The 20396-nt window shown below is 43.1% G+C and overlaps 1 long non-coding RNA gene across 3 annotated transcripts in view; it reads left to right on the top strand.

The window, feature by feature from the left end:
- The first annotated feature begins 628 nt into the window (after positions 1-628).
- Positions 629-20396, top strand: part of LOC132404387 (uncharacterized) — a 77963-nt gene continuing 58195 nt past the window's right edge. For all 3 annotated transcript variants that reach the window (XR_009515519.1, XR_009515518.1, XR_009515517.1), the window contains exons 1-2: positions 629-990; positions 7120-7256. This is a non-coding gene — a long non-coding RNA (uncharacterized LOC132404387). The remainder of the gene's footprint in view (positions 991-7119; positions 7257-20396) is intronic.

Below are 20396 nucleotides of genomic sequence, written 5' to 3'. Positions count from 1 at the left end.
TGGATATAGTCTCACTAGTGCCACAAAACATGAACTGCATACTTCAGTATTAATTTCTCTCACAATAAATGATAAAAATCTGTTGTAATTACTTATTGTACTTGCATATTATCCTGTGAATCTTGCACCAGGTTTCCCAGATTCCACTGAAACTCAATGCACTGTATCCTCTCACTCATTTACATATTTATTTTATATTTTCCACCAACCTTTGCCCACTCACAGCTCTTTGAAGCCTTCTTATCTCTTCACAATGCACCTTCTTACTTATCTGCCTACTCTGAATAAAGAAATTGTATTTGTTATTTTCCAATCTACTGGTGATATTCCTGAATCTATGAAATTTTGGAAAATTAAAAAGCATGGCATCAGCTATCTCACAAGCCACTTCTTTTAAGACTCTAGGACGATGTACATTAGGGCCTAAAGATTAGTTGACCTACTGTTCCATACTATTCAATACCACCTCCCTGGTGATTTTAATTTTCCTGGTATTTTCCCCTCCCTTCCAATTTCCAGTTTGGAGCTATTTCTGCAACTCCTCTCGCATGAAGACTGATGCAAAATAACTGTATAATTCATAGACCTTGTCCTTGTCCTCTGTGATTAATTCCCCAGTTTCGGTTTCCATAGGATCAATGATCACTCAAAAGTTCAAAGTAAATTTATTGTCAATGTACATCTATGTTACTGTATAACACATTGAGATTCATTTTCTTGCAGGCAATTACAGGGAAAAAAGAAATAAAAGAGAATTTACAATAAAATTTATACATAAACTGGCAAATTCTGACAAACAACCAATGGTCAAGAGAAGACAAACTGTGCAAATTAAACAATTAGAGTGGATCCAGACCACTCCCCAGGCAGGGGTTGATATACTTCATAACCAACCTCTTGAAGCACTTAAGTGCCAAGGCATGATAGTCCCTGAACCAGGTTATTGCGTCCTTCTTGGGCACCTGCATGATTGAAGCCTGCTTGGAACAGGTAGGTATCCCATGATGCCAAAACTCTTTTGTTTTTCAATTATTCACAGGATCTCTCACTTACTTTTTTTTAATATTTTACTAACTTTATCTCATGGCTGAACTTTTTCTTATTAATCTTTAAATAATTCTTTGCTATTTTATATTATGTTTTAGAACTGCTGATCCAGTCCTTTGCTCAATTTTACATTTTTCCTTTAAACATAATATAGTCTTTTAGATTTTTAGCTAACTACAGATAATGGATCTTTTTCAAAATGTTTTCTCATTTAAATGCATCTATTCTATATATTCTGAAAAGTCTCCTAAATGTCAAACACTGTGATATAGCTGATGCATCCTTTAACCTAATTTGCCATTTCACCTGAGCCATGTATGCTTCTAACCCTTATTATTGATCATAGTTAAATTTAATACTCTTAACCTATTCCTCTCCCCCTTATTAGAACATAGAACAGTACAGCACTGTACAGGCTCTTCAGCCCACAATGTTGTGCTGAGCCTTAAACCCTGCCTCCCATATATCCCCCCACCTTAAATTCCTCCATATACCTGTCTAGTAGTCTCTTAAATTTCAATAGTGTATCTGCCTCCACCACTGACTCGGGCAGTGCATTCCACACACCAAGCACTCTCTGAGTAAAAAACCTTCCTCTAAAATCCCCCTTGAACTTTCCACCCCTTACCTTAAAGCCATGTCCTCTTGTATTGAGCAGTGGTGCCTTGGGGAAGAGGCACTGGCTGTCCACTCTGTCTATTCCTCTTAATATCTTGTATACCTCTATCATGTCTCCTCTCATTCTCCTTCCCTCCAAAGAGTAAAGCCCTAGTTCCCTTAATCTCTGATCATAATGCACACTATCTAAACCAGGAAGCATCCTGGTAAATCTCCTCTGTACCCTTTCCAATGCTTCCACATCCTTCCAATAGAGAGGTGACCAGAACTGGACACAGTACTCCAAGTGTGGCCTAACCAGAGTTTTATAGAGCTGCATCATTACATCACGACTTTTAAACTCTATCCCTCGACTTATGAAAGCTAACACCACATAAGCTTTCTTAGCTACCCTATCTACCTGTGAGGCAACTTTCAGGGGACTTAATCAGAATTTCAATCACAATATGGTGACTGCTACCTATCAATTGATTATCTACCAACAGAGTTCCTCTTCTCCTGACCTACTACCCCATGAGCCTCTGCATCCAACACATCATCCTCGGCAACTTCCACCATCTCTAACTTCCACCACTAAACACATCCCTTCCTCCCCGCCCCCACTTTCCATTGTCCACAGGGATCGCACCCTCCACGAATCCCTTGTCCATTCATCCCTCCTGGCACTTACCCCTGAAAGTGTCCAAAGTGCTACACCTGCCCATTCACCTCCTCCCTCACCTCCATTCATGCCCCAAACAGTCCTTCCAGGTGAGGCAACACTTCACCTGTGAATCTGCTGAGGTCGTCTATTGTGTCCGGTGATTCGGACGTGGCCTCCTCTACATTGGTGAGACCCTTCTTCGAGCACCTCCACTCCATCTGCCAAAGCAGTGCTTCCAGTGGCCCAGCATTTTAATTCTGATTTCTATTCCACCATGTTGGTCCATTGTCTCCTCTTTTGCCATGATGGGTCCACTCACAGGGTGGAAGAGCAATGCCTGACATTCTATCTGGGTTGCCTCAAACCTGGTGGCATGAATATTGATTTCTCCTTCCCAGTAAAAAAAATCCCTCCCCCTCCTCTCTTCTTCTATTCCCCACTCTGGCCTCTTATCTCTTCTCACCTGCCTATCGCCTCCTCCTGATCACCCTCCTCTTTCCCTTTCCTCTATGGTCCACTCTCCTCTTCTATCAGATTCGTTCATCTCCAGCCCTTTACCTTTCCCACCCTCCTTGCTTCACCTATCACCTTCTAGCTATCCATTTTCCCTTGCCCTCACCTTATTATTCTGGCATATCCCCCCCCTTCTTTCCAGTCCTGAAGAAGGGACTTGTTCCGAAACATTTCCAGACATGCTGTCCGACCTACATTTTTTGCATGTTACTTTGGATATCCAGAATCAGAAAATTTTTTTGTGTTTATGATGACTGCTGTCTGAGCTGGGTTTATGATGAAGTCATCAATTAATCCTATGCCATTGCACAAAACCAGGTCTAGAGTAGCTCGATGTCTATTTGGCTGCAGAATGAATAGTACGGGGGTCGGCAACCTGCGGCTCCCGAGCCATTTGTGGCTCTTTCACCTCTGTGCTGCGGCTCCCTGTGGCTTTGGGAAATAATTGGTCAGTATTTAATTAAAATGTATTTTATGTTAGTTTGTTAGCTTTTGAAATGTAATTCTAAATTTGAAGATTATGGTGATCTTGTACAATCTAAGTGTGGCGACACATTTCCTGGCACATCCGAAACGGCTCACAATTAGCCAGCATTCCGGCTAAGGGAGATAGCCTACGGGGGTTTGTGAGTACGCGTCTTTTGCAGCATCTGCGTCCATGGGGGCTGGGTTGAGGGAGGCTTAAAAGCGAGGCTGTTTAGTTCGAATAAAGTTATTCGACTGCAGTTTACTGACTGCGTGAGCACACCGCTACAACATGTTTTTATCGCTATTAATATACGTCACCACTGCCAATACCTGACACCCGCCAGTGCGCGATTTCTTTAATTTTTCGATCCAAGGTAAGCCAACTATGGAGAATTCTAAAAAAAGAAAAGTGACTGAAGAAAACAGAACGTTTAATGATACGTGGACAGATTCATTTGCTTTCACTGTTGACGAGACTGGTTTACCGGTATGCTTAATATGCAATGAGAAACTAGCAAACAACAAAAAGTCAAATGTCGCAAGGCATTTCCAGAGTAAACACGCAGCCTTTGCTCAAAAATATCCGGATGGAGATGAGAGAAAAAAAGCCGTTTCGGAACTGATGCGGAAGGTTGATCTGAGCAAAAATCATTTCCAGAAATGGATGAAGTCTGGAAAATCAACGACATACGCCAGTTATATTGCCGCTCAGGAAATAGTCAGGCACGGGAAGCAGTTTACAGATGGTGAATATATAAAAGAATCTTTCATTAAGATTTCAGAACATCTATTCACGGACTTTAAAAACAAGAGTGAAATTGTGCAGAAAATCAGGGATATGCCCCTCTCTGCAAAGACTGTCAAAGACAGAACCATAAAAATGGCAGAAGACATCACAAGACAGCAAATTAAAGACATCAATTCAGCTGTGGCCTACTCGATTGCCTGTGACGAGTCTAAAGACAAAGGTGATATTGAACAAATAGCGTTGTTCTGCCGGTATGTAAACTCTGCCGGGCCTCAGGAAGAACTGATTGAGTTGATACCTCTAAAAGACCAAACACGGGGGGAGGACATCTGTGAGGCTGTCTTGAATTGTTTAAGAGCCAAAGGAATAAAGACCACCCACCTGGTGTCAGTAGCTACTGATGGGGCTCTGAATATGACGGGAACGCACAAGGGATTTGTGGCTTTACTGCAGAAGTCGCTGGACAGAAAGCTGCTGACTTTTCACTGCATCTTGCACCAAGAGGCACTGTGCGCTCAAACATTTCCTCCGGAATGCACAGAAGTAATGGATGTTGTCATTCAGATTGTCAATAAAATAATGGCAAAAAGTTTAAATCACCGTCAATTCCGTTTGTTACTGGACGAGATGGAAAGCGCATATTCTGATCTCCTGCTGCACAACAAAGTCCGGTGGCTGTCCAAAGGGGAGGTGCTGAAACGCTTTGTCGCGTGTCTGGAAGAAGTGAAAACTTTCCTGGGCAGCAAAGGGCTCACCTTTCCTGAGCTGGAACAGCCAGAGTGGCTGGAAAAGCTACACTTCATGGTAGACATGACAGCGCACCTGAACACGCTGAACACAGCTCTTCAGGGGAAAGGACGCACAGCCCTGCACATGTTGGAGGATGTTTTGGCATTCGAGCGCAAGTTGACAGTGCTTGCCAGAGATTTACAGAAAGGCACTTTGTCTCACTTCCCCAATTTGAGAGAGTTCAAACAAGGTCACGACATGATAATTTCGGAGTATTTACATTCTGCAATCATCGCAATGCAAACATCGTTTGGGAAACGCTTCTGTGAGTTCAGAGAGGAAAAAAACACATTATCCTTCCCGGTCACTCCCTTAAGCATCGATCCTTCCCTACTGAATACGACTGCATTGGCAGGTGTGAGTCAACCTGATCTTGAGATGGAACTGGCCGACATAGCCGACAAAGACATATGGGTGTCCAAGTTTAGACGCTTGACAGCAGACCTTGAAGATGTTGCCCGTCAGAAGGCCGTTCTTGCTCAGAATCACAAATGGAGTGATATTGAAAACCTTCCAAAACCGGACAAACTTGTGTTCGAAACATGGAATGCTATGCCCGACATTTATGTAAACATGAAAAAGTATGCGCTTGGAGTCCTGTCGATCTTTGGATCCACATATGTATGTGAGCAGGTGTTCTCCAACATGAACTTTATTAAAAACAAACATCGCGCACGCCTCACAGATGACAGCTTGCGATCCTGTGTAAAGATGAAGGTGACGTCATACAGCCCTGATGTGCAGACGCTGTGCGCTGAGGTCCAGGAGCAGAAATCCCATTAACCAAGTATGATAAATATTTTAATTGCCTATTATTTTATGTATATTCATATTTTTTCATTGTTCAGTGAAATAGTCCTTTTATTTTTCAGGCTGACAGCTGGCTGATGTTATTTTTGGTTTGCTGCTGGCGGCAAATTTAAGTTTGGCGTTTTTCATAAATACAAGAAGGACTCAAATAGACGTTGAGTATTTTACTTAAAAGTAACCTTCAACCCAACGTCTTTTTTTCGGAGTTCAAAATGTTTTTGTTGCATGCAGAAATGTAATTTCGTTTTCTCTGCAGGAGTTCATCAATTTCATAAATGCAACACATTATAGTTTGTTTATACATAGCATAAAGGCAAAAAAAACGTTGTATGCAGTGTTATTTCATTTTAAATGTCAAACGGGTTTTGCGGCTCCCAGTGTTTTCTTTTCTGTGGGAAATGGGTCCAAGTGGCTCTTTCAGTGGTAAAGGTTGCTGACCCCTGGAATAGTAGCATCCTAAGAATGATTGAGGAACAGAGGGACCTTGGTGTACAAGTCTAAAGATTCCCATAGCACAACTAGACAGGCTAGTGAAGAAAGCATGCTGGTTACTGGCCCTCATTAGCCGGGGTCCAGTGTATAAAGGTAGATAGCTGTTGATATAGCTTCGTAAATCATTGGTTCGAACCACAGCTGGAACGTTTTTGCAGTTCTAGTTGCCTCACAATAGGAAAGATATGGTTGCACTGGAGATGGTGCACAGGAGATTCACCAGGCTGTTGACTGGGATGGAATGTTTCACTCATGTGGGGAGTCTGGATAGGCTGAGTTCATTTTCCCTTGAGCAAAGGTAGTTGAAGGGAGACTTGACAGAGGTATACAAATCATGAGGGGCATAGATAAAGCAGATATTAAGGAAATATTCCCCATGGAAGACCCCCTAGGATTAGGGGGCATGGGTTTATGGGGTGAGGAATAAAAAATTTAGAGGATATTTGAGGAAGAATTTTTAACCCAGAGGGTGTTTGTGATGTGGAATGTCCTGCCTGAAGGTGATGGGAACCGATCCCTCTCACAATATTTAATGTGCAATTGAATTAAAATCTAAATTGCCAAGGGATTGAAATGGGACCAAGTGTGAGTAAATGGGATTATTGGAAATTAGTACTTAATAGTCAATATAGACAAGGAGCACCAAAGGACCTCTTTCTGTCCTATATCACTCTAGGATGTAGACCATGCTTAAATTTTTGAAAATGTGCAAATTGAAGGAATGGTTAGTAAAGCTTGTGGAGTTGCATGTCAAAAGTAAAAGAAGAGAACACAGAAGGATTGAGGATGCGTGGAAATTTTTTAAACATAGATTAGATTGCTATTAAATATTACATCCAAATCTGATATAGGCATGGAGACACTAATGGTTTGATCCTGCCTATCTTCAGGCTGTATTGGTTGTTGATGCAACTGACACATTTCACTCTATATTTTGATGTTTCAATGTATATGTGACATATAAAGTTAATCTCTCTCTTTAAAATTTTAGGTGCAAGGTCAAAGGTGGATGTGAAGAAAAACATTTGTATTTGGAGAATTATTATGATCTGAATCTCATTATCTGTAAGGATGTTGGAAACAGAATTAAGATGTTCAAAAGCAAACTGTCCAGGCATCTGAGGAAAGGTAATTTGCTGGGCTATGGGTAAACTGGGAATTGGGACTGATAGAGTTGCAACAGGCTCATGGACCAATTGGTCTGTTGTGACATTAAATTCCATATTTCTCCTGCTCTATAAACTGAGGTTTAATGCATTAGCTTTCCTTGTATGCATCAAGAAATTCCAGAATACTGTTAATTTGAGCTTTCTGATTTGAGATCAGATCCAAAAGCATGTACCATAGCAGAAAGTCACAGGTCTGACAGAGCTTGTGACATAATTTGAGGTCAACATGAATGTTAGAAATAGAGCCACTCCTGTTCCTCTTGGCAGCAGTGATGTAAGAAACTATGAGGTGGACACGTGGCAGCTGATAAATTGGCAATTAATGCTGACATGCTAAAGTCACCCACACCTCAAGAAGAAATTTTAAGCACAGCAAACAGAACTGACTGCAGATGGTGAGGAAAGAACTAATAACATAAGATTCATTCTGGCCACTCATTCATTCTCAGCTTATTTCAGTCTCCCACAGGTGAAAAGATGAGAGTCATGCTGTCCTGCATATAGATAGTGCACAGTCCAAACAGAGCCAACTGGTGAATAATGACAGAAAATATTCTTTCTTAACAAGCATTTTGATTTTTCCACTTTATTCATAACAAAAATCAGATCATCCTAAATTAAAGAATGTATAGCATTACTACATTGGTTGGCAGAATGATCACATTAACAATCTTAAATACCATTCACTGAAAAATGATTTCAGGAAATTCTCAAATTATTTAATTTGGCCCCTCTTGTATGTATCAAACAGCTAAACAAAAACCACTATTTCTGATTGATTTGCAAAATTGTAACTTGGTTACAAGGTTGAAAAAAAAAATCCCACTTGGTTTTTAGTTAATGTTTTTCCAGTCAAAATGCTACACATTTTCAAAAGAAAACGTTTTTACTTACTGGTTATGCTGGGAACCTAGAAACTTGCGCTTTTGTAAAGCACAGAGAGAAATTAATGCAGTAATTAGAATCCAGAGGCCTGCTCTGTTGATTCAAGTTCAAAGTAAATTTATTACCAAAGAAGGCATATTCCACTGTGTACTACCCTGAGATTCATTTTCTTACAGGCATTTACAGTAGAATAACAAAATGCAATATAATTAATCAAAAACTACACACAAAGACTGACAAACAACTAATGTGCAAAAGAAGACAAACTATGCAAGACAGAAAAATCAAATAATAATAATAATATTAAGGGGGAGATTTGGTGTAGTGGTAATTACCGCTGGATTAGTAATCCAGAGACACAGTTGTATGCTGGGGTCATGAGTTTGAATCCCACCTTGGCAGATGGTGAATCTGAATTCTGATATCTGAAAATATCTGATGATTATGTCGACTGTCGTAAAAATGCATCTGGTTCACTAATGTCCAGGGGAGGAACCCTGCCACCCTTACCTGGTCTGGCCTATATGTGACTCCAGACCCACAGTGGCTAACTCTTAAATGTCCTCTGAAATGGCCTAGCAAACCATTCAGTTGTATCCAACCGCTAAAAAGAAAATAATAAGCAATGAACCCGGACAGACAACCTGGCATTGACCTAGGCACTGGAAACGATAATGGCAAAACCAACCCTGTCAACCCTCAAAGTCCTCCTTACTAACATCTGTGGACTTCTGCCAAAGTTGGGAGAGCTGGCTTGCAGACGAGACAAACAACAGCCTGACATAATTGTACTGACGGAATCATACCTTACAGTTACCATTCCTGGGTATGTACTGTCTCACTGGCAGGACAGGTCTAGCAGAGGGCGTGTCACTGTGGTATACAGTAGAGAGGAGTTGCTCTGGCAACTCTCAACATCAACTCTGGACCCCATGACTCATGGCACCAGGTTAAACATGGGCAAGAAAGCCTCCTGCTGTTTACCATGCATCATACTCCCTCAGCTGATGAATCAGTACTTCTCCATTTTGAGCAGCACTTGGAGAAGGCATTGAGGGTGGCAGGGGCACAGAATGTACTCTGGGTGGGGGCCTTCAATGTCCATCACCAAGAGTGGCTTGGTAGTACCACCACAGACTGAGCTGCTTGGGACCTGCTGGACAGAGCTACTAGACTGGAACTACAGCAGGTGGTGAGGGAACTAACAGAAGGGAAAAACACACTTGACCTCATTCTCACCAATCTGCCTGCCACGGAAGCATCTGTCTATGACAGCAATGGTAGAAGTGACCACCATACAGTTTTTGTGGAGACTAAATCCCGTCTCCAACATTGAGGAAACCCTCCACCATTGTGTAGCACTACCACCGTGCTAAATGGGATAGATCTCGAACAGATCTCGCAGCCCAAGACTGGGCATACATGAAGTGTTCAGTAGATGATCCAGCTTGGCCTCCTCCAGAAGTCCCCAGCATCCCATGTATCAGTATGCAGCCAATCCGATTCACTCCACATGATATCAAGAAAGGGCTGAAAGCACTGGATACTGTGAAGGCTATGGGCCAAGACAAAATCACGGCAATAGCCCTGAAGACTTGTGCTCCAGAACTTGCTGTGCCATTAGCCAAGCTGTTCCAGTACCCAGATGGCATCTACCCGGCAATGCGGATAATTGTCCTGTACACAAGAACCAGGACAAGTACAACCTAGCCAATTACCACCCTATCAGCGAAGTAATGGAAGGGGTCATCAGCAGTGCTGTCATGCAGCACCTACTCAGCAATAACCGGCTTACGGATGCCCAATTTGGGTTCCATTAAGGCCACTCAGCTCCTGACATCACCACCTCCCTAGTCCAAACATGAACCAAAGAGCTAAGTACCAGAGATGAGGTGAGAGTGATAGTCCTTGACATCAAGGCTACATCAAGGTGCCCTCGGTAAAATGGAGTCAATGGGAATTAAGGGGAAAGCCCTCCACTGGTTGGAATCGTACCTGACACAAAGGAAGATGGTCATGGTGGTTGGAAGTCAATCAACTCATCCTCAGGACATCACTGCAGGAGTTGCTCAGGGAAGTGTTCTAGGACCAACCATCTTCAACTGCTTCATCAATAATCTTACTTCTGTCATAAGGAGCATGCCTTATGAGAATAGGTTGAGTGAACTCGGCCTTTTCTCCTTGGAGTGACGGAGGATGAGAGGTGATCTGACAGAGGTGTACAAGATGATGAGAGGCACTGATCATGAGGATAGTCAAAGGCTTTTTCCCAGGGCTGAAATGGCTAGCATGAGAGGTCACAGTTTTAAAGTGCTTTGGAAGTAGATACAGAGGAGATGTCAGGGGTAAGTTTTTACACAGAGAGTGGTGAATGGGTGGAATGGCCTGCCGGTAACATTGGTGGAGGCAAATACAATAGGGTCTTTTAAGAGATTCCTGGATGGGTACATGGCTATGGGTAACCTTAGGTAATTTCTAAGGTAAGGACATGTTCGGCACAGTTTTGTAGGCCGAAGGGCCTGTATTGTTCTGCAGGTTTTCTATGTTTCTATAAGGTCAGAAGTGGGGATGTTTGCAGATGACTGCACAATGTTCTGCACCATTCGTGACTCCTCAGATAGTGAAGCAGTTCATACCCAAATGCAGCAGGACCTGGAGAATATCCAGGCTCGGGCTGACAGGTGGCAAGTAACATTCGAGCCACGCAAGTGCCAGGCAATGACCATCTCCAACAAGAGAGGATCTAACCATCGTCCCTTGACATTCAGTGTCATCACATTCACTGAATCTTCTACTATCAGCATCCTGGGGGTTATCACTGACAGTAACCTGAACTGGTCTAGCCATATAAACACAATGGCTACCAGAACAGGTCAAAGGCTGGGAACCCTGCAGCACATAACTCACCTCCTGACTCCCCAAAGCCTGTCCACCATCTACAAGGCTCAGGTCAGGAGTGTAATGGAATACTCGCCACTCGCCTGGATGAGTGTAGCTCCATCAACACTCAAGCTGCCTGACACCATCCAGTACAAGGCAGCCCACTTAATTGGTACCCCTTCCACAAGCATCCAATCCCTCCACCATCGATGAACAGTTGCAGCAGTGTGTACTATCTGCAAGATGCACTGCAACAACACACCAAAGTTCCTAAGGCAGCACCTTCCAGACCCATGACCACTACCACCTAGAAGGACAAGAACAGCAGGTACCTGGGAACACCACCACTTGGAAATCCTCCTCCAAGTCACTCACCATTCTGACTTGGAAACATATCGCTGTTCCTTCATTTTCATTGGGTCAAAAATCATGGAATTCCCTCCCTAACAGCACTGTGGGTGTGCCTACACTTCAGGGACTGCAGTGGTTCAAGAAGGCAGCTCATCACCACCTTCTCAAGGGCAACTAGGGATGGGCAATAAAGGCTGCCTTAGCTGTTGATGCTCACATCCCATAAATGAATTTAAAAAATAATAAATAAATGAAAAATTAATACTGAGAACATAAATTGTGGAGTCCTTGAAAGTGAGTTCATCGGTTGTGGAATCAGTTCAGTGTTGAGGTGGGCAAAGTTCTCCACATTAGTTCTGGAGTCTGATGGCTGCAAAGGTAATAACTGTTCCTGAATCTGTTGGTGTAGGACTGAAAGGTCCTGTGCCTCATTCTTCATGGCAGCAGTGAGAAGCGAGCATGGCCTGGATGGTGGGTGTCTCTGATGACGGATGCACCGTATTGTGGCAGTGCTCCTTGTATATGTGCTCACTGGTGGTGAAATCTTTGCCTGTGATGGACTAGGCTGTATCTATTACTTGTTTAGGTGTTTCCATTCTTGGGCATTGGTGCTTCTATACAAGGCCTGAATGCAACCAGTCAGGATACTGTCCAATGTACATCTATACAAGTTTGTCAGTTTTTTAGATGACATGCCGAATTTGAGCAGACTTCTAAGAAAGTAGGGGTGCTGCCATGGCTTCTTTGTAATGGCACATATGTGCTGGTCCAAGACCAGGTCCTCTGAACCATTAATGCCAAGGAATTTAAAGTTACTGAGCCTCCTCACTTCCGATCTCCTATTGAGGACTGGCTCTTCCTCCTGTCGTCAATAATCAGCTCTTGGATTTTGCTGATGTTGAGTTAGGAAAACATGTTCAAATTCCACTGCAGGTGTTGCAGAATTTTACTTCAAATAGTTAAATAACAGAAGAAAACTTACCCTCAGTAATTGTAAAAACTGATCTCATTCATCCATGTTCTTCAAGGAATGAAATCTGCCATTCTGATCTAGTCTACCTTATAGATGACTCCAGAGCCTCTGATGTGGTTGATTGAGTTCAGGGGAACTTAATGATTGTCAATGGATGTTAACATTGCCAGTGACGTAATTGTGCTGTGAATGAAATAATGTAGTGTCTGGGTTTAGATCCAGAGTCAGTAAATTTAATTAAGCTCCATTTTAGCTATGGTGATAGGTATTGGAGAGCAGACTGCTAAGTGGGAATAGTTCTCAAATGTCTCTTTCCTCATCTTAACTTGCCTGAATTTGATAAGGAAGAATATCATTCCCAAAGGATTAAGGACTTAGTCAAATTGAATTTGTGCTATAATTACATCATCTTGATGTGCAGACTAGTTTTACTACAATAGAAAATAGACAATAGACAATAGGTGCAGAAGTAGACCATTCGGCCCTTTGAGCCTGCAGCACCATTTTGAGATCATGGCTGATCAGCTACCATCAATACCCGGATCCTACCTTGTCCCCATATCCCTTGATTCCCCTATCTAGCTCCTTCTGAAAATCGAGGTACACTACATCCACTGGAGCTCCCCCGTCTAACTTCCTGGTTACATCCTAAAAAAACTCCAATAGATTAGTCAAGCATGATTTACCCTTGGTAAATCCATGCCTGCTCGGCCCAACCCTATAACTGCTATCTAGATATGCCACTATTTCATCCTTAATAATGGACTCTAGCATCTTCCCCACCACCGATGTCAGGCTGACAGGTCGATAGTTCTCTGTTTATTCCCTACCTCCTTTATTAAAAAGTGGGATAACATTAGCCATTCTCCAATCCTCAGGAAATGATCCTGAATCTAAGGAACATTGGAAAATGATTACCAATGCATCCGCAATTTCCAGGGCCACCTCCTTTAGTACCCTAGGATGCAGACCATCTGGACCTGGGGATTTGTCAGCCTTCAGTCCCATCAGTCTACTCATCACCGTTTCCTTCCTAATGTCAATCTGTTTCATTTCCTCTGTTACCCTATGTCCTTGGCCCATCCATACATCTGGGAGATTGCTTGTCTTCCTTAGTGAAAACAGATATAAAGTAAAGTACTCAATAAATTCTTCTGCCATTTCTCTGTTTCCCATAACAATTTCACCCAATTCATTCTTCAAGGGCCCAACATTGTTCCTAACTATCTTCTTTCTCCTCACATACCTAAAAAAGCTTTTGCTATCTTCCTTTATATTCCTGGCTCGCTTGCATTCGTACCTCATTTTTTCTCCCCGTATTGCCTTTTTAGTTAAGTTCTGTTGTTTCTTAAAATTTTCCCAATCATCCATCCTCCCACTCACCTTAGCTGTGACATAATTTTTTTTTAAAATGCTATGCAATCTCTGACTTCCTTTGTCAACCACTGTGGCCCCTTTCTCCCCTTTGAATCCTTCCTTCTCTGGGGGATGAACTGATTTTGCACCTTGTGCATTATTCCCAAGAATACCTGCCATTGCTGTTCCACTGTCTTTTCTGCAAGGCTATACGTCCAGTCAACTTTGGCCAGCTCCTCCCTCATGGCTCCATAGTTTCCCCTGTTCAACTGCAACACTGACACCTCCAAGCTGCCCTTATCCTTCTCAAATTGCAGATAAAAGCTTATCATACCTCCTAATGGCTCCTTTACTGCAAGATCACTTATCAATTCCTGTTCATTACATAACACTAAATCCAGAATAGTCTTGTCCCTGGTCGGCTCTCGTACAAGCTGTTCCAAGAATGCATCCCGTAGGCACTCTACAAACTCCCTATCCTCTGGTCCAGCACCAACCTGATTCTTCCAGTTCACCTGCATGGTGAAATCCCCCATAACTACTGCGACATTACCTTTGCCACATGCCAATGTTAACCCCTTATTCAACTTGCACCCAATATCCATGCTATTGTTTGGTGGCCTGGAGACAACACCCATTTGGGACCTTTTGCCCTTACTGTTCCTCATTTCTATCCACACAGACTCGACTTCTCCTGATCTTATGCCCCCCTTGCAAAGGACTGAATCTCATTCCTCACCAACAGGGCCACCCCACCCCCTCTGCCCATATTTCAGTCCCTACGATAGCACGTATACCCTTGTACATTCATTTCCCAGGTCTGATCTCCCTGCAGCCATGTTTCCGTTATCCCAACAACATCATAGTTACCCATTCGCATCTGGGCTTCAAGCTCATCCGCCTTATTTCTGACACTTTGTGCATTCAGATATAGATTTTTTAGCCCATTTCTCCTCTCTCTGTTTGAATCGCTGCCTATTGTGCTTAACCCAGCTCCCCGAACTCCCATCGGACTATACGCCCCTAGAATTTTGTTGTCCTTCTTAAATTTACTTATTCTTTCAACACATTTAACTCCGTGTTCCATCAGACCATCCCCCTGTACATGTGTCCTCCTTATCACTTGTTCCACCTCACCTTTCTCTACTACACACTTAATATTCCGGAACCGTGTGGTCCCCACCTGTCCTTTATTCTTCCTCTCGCTATCCTCTCTCACATTCTGGATCCCCACCCCCTGCAAATTTAGTTTAAACCCCCCCCCCCCCCCCGAGCAGCACTAGCAAACTTCCCTGCAAGAATGTTAGTACCGCTCCAGTTCAGGTGTAAACTGTCCCTTCGGAACAGATCCCACCTTCCCTGGAACAAAGCCCAAATATCTACAAACCTGAAGCCCTCCCTCCTGCACCATCCTCTCAGCCATGTATTAATCTTTATAATCTTTCTGTTCCTTGCCTCACTCGCACGTGGCACAGGTAGCAATCCTAAGATTGTTACCCTGGAGGTCCTGCTCTTCAGCTTCGCACCTAACTCCCCGAACTCCCTATGCAGGACCCCCTCACTCATCCTACCCACGTCATTGGACCCTACATGGACCACAACATCTGGATTCTTGCCCTCCCTCTCGAGAATAACCTGCACCTGATCTGAGATGTCTCGGACCCCGGCACCAGGGAAGCAACATACCATCCGAGTCTCCCGATCTTCCCCACAAAATCTCCTATCCGCCCCCCTGACTATAGAATCCCCTATCAATACTGCTCTCTTCTCCCCTTCCTAGTCGAGGGTCCAACCTCAGTGCCAGAGACAGGACCACTGCAGCTTGTTCCTGGTAGGTCATCCCCACCAACAGTATCCAAAACGATATACCTATTTTTGATGGGAATGGCCACAGGGGTGCTCTTCTCTCTGTCTGCTCCCCCTGCCTCTTTTGACTGTCACCCATTTGCCTGCCTCCTGTCTTTTCGGTGTGACTACCTCCCGATAACTCTTATCTATCTCTGCGTCTGCCTCCCGAATGATCTGTAGTTCATCCAGCTCCTGCTCCAGCTCCCTAACTCGGGCTGATAGGAGCTGCAGCTGGATGCACCTATTGCAGGTGTGGTCATCAGGGACAACTGTGTTGACCCTGACCTCCCACATACTGCGTACGGAGCACACCACTGCTCTAACTGTCTTCCCCCATTACCTGATCCCAGATTAGTCAGAATAAATGAAAAGCAGGCTTCTTGCTGAAGTCCTCTTGCGCCGAAGCCCGCTGAGCCAAAGCCCAGCACTCTGCTCCTGCGCACTCCACTGCCCGCACCAACGCTGCCCGCTACTGAAAGTGGGCCGCTTTTTAAAGCTCGCGCTCGCCGCTGATATCACCCGCGCAGCTTATCAACCTCTGCGCTGATATCAACCTCCTCAGGTACTCTCCAGGTAGGTCCCCAACAAAGACCTCACGGTCCTGAATTCCATTAACAAAACATTAAATCTTTTGACCTCCAGAGCCCAGGACAAGTCGAAAGTTCCCACCTGCTTCAAAAGGGAATCAATGATACTAGTCCCCAAAAAGAGCAGGATGAGCTACCCCAATGAATTATCACAGGTAGCGTTCACATCTGTTGCGACGAAGTTGGTCATGGCTAGAATGAACTCTTGCCTGAGCAAGGACATGGAGCCTGTGCAATTTCTCTTCCACCACCACAGGTCTACAGCGGATGTAATCTCACTGGACTACTTGAATGATGCAACACCTACATCAGGCTGCTGTTCATTGATTACACCTCAGCAATCAATGTTGTTATCCCTTCATTACTAATCAACAAGCTTCAAAATGTCTATACCTCCTTTTGCAACTGGATCCTTGGCTTCCTCATTAGGAGACCACAGCCATTGTGTATTGGTAATAACATGTCATTCTTGCTGACCATCAGTGCAGATGCACCTGGCCCACTGCTCCACTCTCTCTACATTCATGACTGTGTGGGCCGACACAGCTCAAAGACCATGTATGAATGTGCTGATGATACAGCTGTAGTTGGTAGAATCTCAAATGGCAATGATGAGGAATACAGAAGAGAGACAGATTGGCTAGTTAGGCGGTGTCACAACAACAACCTGACACTCAAAGTCAGCAAGACTATGAAATCAATTGTGAACTTCCGGAAATGGAAGTCAGAAGATCACACACCAGTCCTCATTGAGGGGTCAGCAGTGGAAAGAGTGAGGAACTTCAAGTTCCTGGCTGTCAACATCTCAAAGGATCTATCTTGTGCCTACCATATTGATGCAATGACAAAGAAGGCATACCAGTGGCTAGACTTAATTAAGAATTTGAGGAGCTTTGTATGTCACCAAAGACTCCAGCAAATTTCTGCAGGTATACAATGGAGAACATTCTGGCCTGTTGCATCGCCCCCTAGTGTGGAGGCTCCAATGCACAGCTTTGAAAGAGGGTTGCAGACTCAGCCAGTCACATCACAGGCACAAGTCTCCACACTATCAAGGACATCTTTGAAAATCGGGTATTGCTGCCACAAAACAATAAGTTTCACAACATGTGCAAGTGATAATAAACTTGTCTCTGATTCTGAAAATTCTGAACTCATTAAGCATATTTGTGTATGACAGCAATAAGAATAATGTCACTTCATAGGAAAACTTCGGGCACAATTTGCTCAAACATTGCCTCCCCTTCACCTGAATGCAAACTTCCTTCCCTGATTCCACCCCCAATTCTCCCAGAGACTTGATTTCCTGATGGGTAGCAGGCATTCAATGATTATTAACTCCTATTCAGAGCATTTCAATCAGTCCGCATACCTTCGAACAACCGATAGAATCATAATTTGTTATTCCAGGGCTTAATCTCTCTCTGCTAGTTTGAGTTCAAGTTTGTTTATTGTCATGTGACTGTACTTCACACACACACACACACACACACACACACACACACACACACACACACACACACACACAAATAAATAAATAAATAAATAAATTTATACACCCACACAATCAGATGAAACAGCGTTCCTCTAGACCATAGTGTACCCACACAACATATCACACTATCACACATAGCACATAAACCAAAATATGACACTATAAATAGGTTAATAAAATATAATTCAAAATGCAAAACTGAATGCAAGAGAAATTCAAAGAGATTCTGGGATGGGTGGTAGGGATCCTCAGCAATGCTTTGGGCTCTTCACCTGCAACACTTCTGGTAACACAAGTAAGGTGGAGGGAAATCTTGATGATCTCCTCAGCTGAGTTTACCATCCTCTGTGGGATCTTGCAGTCCAATGCCTTGCATCTTCTGTATCACACAATGATGCTACCAGACAGGACACTCTTGATGGTTCTCTTGTTCGAATGGGAGCAGGGAGTCTTACACAACTCAGATCTCCTCAGAAAGCATAGACACTGCCAAGCCTTCTTGACTAATTGAAGAGGTGTTGTGGGTCCAGGTTAGATCATCCATTATGTGCACACAAAGGAACTTTCTGCTCCTCACTCTCTCCGCAGCTGAGCCACGTATGTGCAATGGACGATGGTCGACCTGTGCCTTTCTAAAGTCCACATTGAGACCTGGGTTATAGTTCTTGCACCACTTGACAAACTTCTCCACCTCCTCTCTGTATCTGACTCATCATTATTGCTGGTGGGACCAACCACTCAGTGAACTTGATGAAGTTTGAGCTGAAACTGGCAGTGCAGTTGTGAGTCAGCAGTGGACTAAACACACAACCCTGGAGGGCCCCAGTGCTCAGTGTGATGGAGCTTGAGATATTGCTGCCAACTTAGACTGACTGGGGTCTTACCATCAGTAAATCCAAGATCCAGTTACAGAGAGCGGTGTTGAGTCCCAATGAGGCCAGTTTACCCACCACCTTCTGAGGGGTGATTATGTTAAATGCTGAGCTCAAGTTGGTGACTAACATCCTGGCACAGTGAAGTCCAGAAGGGTGCTGCCTCTGAGTTAGATCTGAGTGTCCAAGCACTTTTCATTTCTGATAACTTAAAAAGGCTCATTGAGATGTTTGCAATGTTATGATCAGGAACAGTTCATGATGATACGAAATAAATAAAAAAATGCTGCAAGTATTCTGCAGGTCAGAAAGCTCGTGCAAAGAGAGAGAGAGGCAGAATTAACATTTTAGGTTATTGGCAATGCACATTGTAAATAATGTTGGAATTATTTGATTCAGTCCCAGTAGTAAAATCTGAAGCTGGAAACTGAGACCATGTATACAGGTTTCTTTCCCTGTGTAGTAATATTGATTCAGGATGCAGTCTGGAATAAATATATGTAAATATGGAACATGGAGCTCTCTCCCTTAGTTGTACTATGAGTCAGCAATGTTATGATAATGGAAGCTTTCCATTAAACTAGTAATAACTGAGGTAGAAAAATAGAGCAGATTTCCAAAATTGCATTCAGAAGTTTTTTTATTTAGTATGAAATAAGCACAACAAGAGAGAGAGAAAGAGTATGGAGAAAAACTTTGGATTTATTTTCAGGGAATGAAGATGGGTTGGTATTATCATTGTAGTAGTAATAATTATTGAGATAGATTTAGCACAAGTATGAAAAGGATTCAGGTTTTAAATGGAGTGAAGTCAATATTACTTGGCTGAGAAATTATTTATCACTAGTTAATTATCTGAAGACAATTCATATTCAGAGGTTAGGTTCCATTCAAGAAAGATCATCAATGTATATATGCTAAATATGTTCCTGCAAGGACTACCAAACCTAGAGCTTCTATATATGGCAAGGTGCAGAGAGGGTTGGATATGTAAAACTAAAAGAGAAATTTACGTCAGGCTTTAAAACAGCAAAATGTCTGCAAGGGTAAGTGAAGGGACAAAAGTAAAATGGAAATTAGGGAACTATGTAAAAATAATATTGCCAAGTGAAATCCTAGATTATGTCATCACAGGTCCTTAAAGGAAATAGGGCAGGCCGACATTGTGATTAAAATGGTGTAAAGGAGTATGATTAGCCAATGCACAGAATATAAGAGCAGAAACATTATGCTAGAACCTTCTCCAACAGAAGTTAGGTGTAATCTTGGTATTTTTTACAGTTCTACTCACATTATGGGAAGGCGTGGAGAGATTGCAAAGGAGACATGTAGATAAAAACAGAAAATGCTGAAAGTACTCATCAGGTCAATCAGCATTTGCAGAAAGAGAAACAGTTAATGTTTCAGATTGAAGATACTTTGTCAGAACTGGGAAAGAGAGAACACTTCTGCCTCATTACTATGCAATAAATTTTCTATGATTCTGCAAAGGAAAAATAGCAAGGAGGTTCTTATACCACAAAGCTCCTTATACCACTAACAATCACTTCCAGCGAACATCACACACCTTCTCCAACTTGGAATGAATGTGCTGATATAATTTCACTGACCCCAGCTCCCAGGAATTGCAATGAGGCCTCAGCAATAAGTAGGCCTTAGGCTACGTACTGCTCAGGCCCTGATGCACCATCAATATCTCTCAGAAACTTGAGGTGAGATACAGGCTTTTATTGGCAGGAAGAAAGAACAAGCAGCAAGTGACCACCACACAACATCCTGGAGACTGAGGCCGGGGCGGTGTCCCCAATCGCCTTTATACCGGGGTCCGTGGGAGGAACCACAGGAGCAGTCA

This window comes from Hypanus sabinus, chromosome 14, assembly GCF_030144855.1.
Source record: "Hypanus sabinus isolate sHypSab1 chromosome 14, sHypSab1.hap1, whole genome shotgun sequence".
NCBI classification, from domain to species: Eukaryota; Metazoa; Chordata; class Chondrichthyes; order Myliobatiformes; family Dasyatidae; genus Hypanus; species Hypanus sabinus.
This window is presented reverse-complemented; position numbering and strand designations above follow the sequence as displayed.